The sequence below is a fragment of the Papio anubis genome, chromosome 8 (genome assembly GCF_008728515.1).
Source record: "Papio anubis isolate 15944 chromosome 8, Panubis1.0, whole genome shotgun sequence".
NCBI classification, from domain to species: domain Eukaryota; kingdom Metazoa; phylum Chordata; class Mammalia; order Primates; family Cercopithecidae; genus Papio; species Papio anubis.
Window position 1 is genome coordinate 11,644,124 of NC_044983.1, and position 3,274 is coordinate 11,647,397.

At 41.3% G+C, this 3,274-nt stretch overlaps 1 long non-coding RNA gene across 1 annotated transcript; it reads left to right on the forward strand.

Moving 5' to 3' along the window:
• Window positions 1–432: 432 nt before the first annotated feature.
• On the forward strand, window positions 433–3,049 carry LOC108587155. Its single transcript, XR_001905362.3, has 2 exons — window positions 433–889; window positions 2,811–3,049. It is a non-coding gene; the product is annotated as an uncharacterized LOC108587155 (long non-coding RNA).
• The last annotated feature ends 225 nt before the right edge of the window (window positions 3,050–3,274 follow it).

Sequence of the window (3,274 nt, forward strand, 5' to 3'; positions counted from 1 at the left end):
TAGGAGGTAACTTGAGCCTTGATGTGACAAGTGTCGTCCCCGGACTAACAGCTTCAGCTTTGCAGCCCCAGCTCTTCTAAATCAAAGCCTGCATTTTAACAAGATCCCCACATTATAGTTTGAGAAGTGATGACCTGGCATGGTGGCTCTCGCCTATAATCCCAGCATTTTGGGAGGCCGAGGCGGGCAGATCATGAGGTCAGGAGTTTGAGACCAGCCTGGCCAATATAGTGAAACCCTGTGTCTATTAAAAATACAAAAACTTAGCCAAGTGTGACAGGTGCCTGTAATCCCAGCTACATGATAGGCTGAGGCAAGAAGAATCGCTTTAACCTGGGAGGTAGAGGTTGCAGTGAGCCGACATCATGCCACTGCAGTCCAGTCCAGCCTGGGTGACAGTGAGAGATTCCTTCACAAAAAAAAAAAAAAAAAAGAAAAAAAAAAAGAATTGAATTGATGATCTAGAGGGAATACGTGCAATGTGTGGATGGAACATAATAAATAAGCATGAACATAAACATAAATAAGCATGAACTATTAGGAAAATTGTAGCTGGAGGTCTCTTTTTTTCTTCACACATCCTAGTAAGTGCCTGTTGTGAGTGGTAGCAGCAGCAGCGGCGGAATTAATGATAGTAGGAATAGTGGCAGCAAGAGTCATCATAGTAAGAGACGCCAGAGACATGGGCAAGAATTCCATTATGAAGAGTTGAAGGTCGTTGTCAAAGTTCTGATGGAATTTAACAGGAGAATGATGTAATGGAATGTATTTGCAAAGATCATTGTAGTAGCAGAATTCTGATAAGATGGAGGAAAGAAAAGCCAGAGTGAGGCAGACCATTAGCAGATAATTGTCATAATCTTGATACTAAATGGAGACCAGAATTAAGGTAGTGACTGTGGAGATTTAAAGAAAGGGTGATTATTTAGAAGAGAGAATTCATAGGCTGGGTGACCCATTGGAGGAAGGAGATGAGGAAGATGGAGTCATCAAGAATGACCCTAAGTTCCCACTAGCTGAGGTTGGGTCTCCCAGGAAGAAGATACAGCGGCAGAGATTTTTTAAGAGGGTGAGGGAAGAAGTAGAATTGGGCAAAGGGAGATGTAGAAGTGTGATGTGGTGGCAGTGGAGGCTACATGGAGCTCTGGAGGTGCAGTGGCCCCTCAGAGTTGTCCCAAGTAGAGACACGGAGGGTGAGCCTTTTTCCTCCATATTTAGTAATCACTGGATGTGGGCTACCCCGGGAAGGGGATACAAGCTTGGGTAAAAGAGATTCTTTTAGCTAAAGGCACTTCCTGGGGAAGTACACATGGATGAGTTGTCAGCATTCCTGTAGCAACGGGCGAAATGCAGGCCTCAGTGTTAGGGGTGGGATTCAGCTGGCACAGCCCAGAACACACTGTTCTTGTCTTCTGTGGTCAGGTTGGTGATTTTAACATGCAATTAAACAAAAGAGCTCAGAAGAAGAGACAGATATGTTAATAAAGATGTGTTAATAAATGGACATGTTTGATTTGATTAACACATTAGAGTTGATAATAAATTTATTAGATATAGGGACCACAAATTAACAGAGAGATCTGGAATTATAGATTTAGGAAGCTTTAGCCTGTAAATAGCAGTTGAAGCCATACTTAGTGCTGAAATTGCATACAGTTAGTACACTGAACACAGAAACTTGAAGAACATCATTTCAGTCAGGAGTACCAAAAAGAGCTTTTACGGAAACAGAAGCAGTAAATGGCATAGAAGCTGAACCTAAAATATTCAGTGAGTCTCCTGTGCTTTGAAGGGCACCAGCAGTGTAAGGAAGGCTATTTGTAAGGGATTTGGCATTGTGCCTATCAGTGGCTTCAGTGAGTGACAGCAGGGTCAGTGGAGTGACAGGTAGTGAGGACTTGTAGATAAACCGGGTAGATTACTTTTTCAATAAATACATTGCTCATATTGATTGCTAGAACTAAGAAAGCAGTAATAATTGGGGAGTTAAGGAAGAGATAATTGGAAGAGAGGTGAATGTATCATTTAGGGTCCTGGCAGGGAGGAGATGGCAAACTCAAATTGAATAATTAGAGGCAAGTTCAGTAAAAGACAACTTTTAAAGGTATAAATTAGGTGAAAGGCAGGCCATGCAAGGACCCTGTATTAGTCCATTCTCACACTGCTATAAGGACATACCTGAGACTGGGTAATTTATAAAGGAAAGAGATTTAATTATGTCAAAGTTCCACATGGCTTGGGAGGCCTCACAATCATGGTGGAAGGCAAATGAGAAGCAAAGACATGTCTTATATGGCGGCAGGCAAGAGAGTGTATACAGGGGAACTCCCCTTTATAAAACCACCAACTCTCATGAGATGTATTCACTATCATGAGAACAGCACAGGAAAGACCCACCTCCATGATTCAGTTACCTCTCACAGGGTCTCTCCTACGACATGTGGGAATTATAGGAGCTACAATTCAAGGTGAGATTTCGGTGGAGACACAGCCAAACCATATCAGACCCCAAGGCTATTAAGATTTATGGTCATTAGAGAGAGACCGAGAGAGAGAGAGAGAGAGACAGAAATGGAGGAAGTGGGAGGGAAAGAGGAGAAGAAAGAGATATTTATTGATTTGTGTTAAGAGGGTGGCCTGACATTAGCTATGACCCCTTTGGTTGAAGGATTTAGTCAATCTATATCATCCAGGATTCTCCAGATAATCCTCCAGGAAGAGAAAAGGGACATTAAATACCTGATCCCACACTCCTTCCTTCCTTTATTGTTTTTTTTTTTTTTTTTTTGGTGTTCTCCATTCAAACTAAGTTGAAGTCAGAAGGCAAAGGATCCTTTGACATAGTCCATTCAGAGCAGAAGGAGAAGAATGCAGAGTGAATCTGCAGGGACAAATAGAAGATGCAGCACAATGGAGACACGGTTTAATGCCACAGGGGACCTGTGCTCTTTTCCTCTCTCCTATGTAAAGAGAATTTCCTCCATCCAAGTAAAACTGATGGGATCGGTCAGATTTCTAGACAACAGAAATAAATAATTAGCTCTGTGAAGAATGAGAATTATTCCTATGACTATGAAAACGATAAACCTACCTTCAATTTATAATCTTAGAAAGATTCAGGGAAATGAACAATCTATGATACAGTAAAATGCACCAAAGAGACTATACATTCTTAATAATATGTCTATTATGATAGTAGATTATAGAAAAAAAACATAGTGTTAGAGTTTTACGTTTGCCAGTTGCCTCTTTGTTTTGTGGGTTTTGGGTTTTT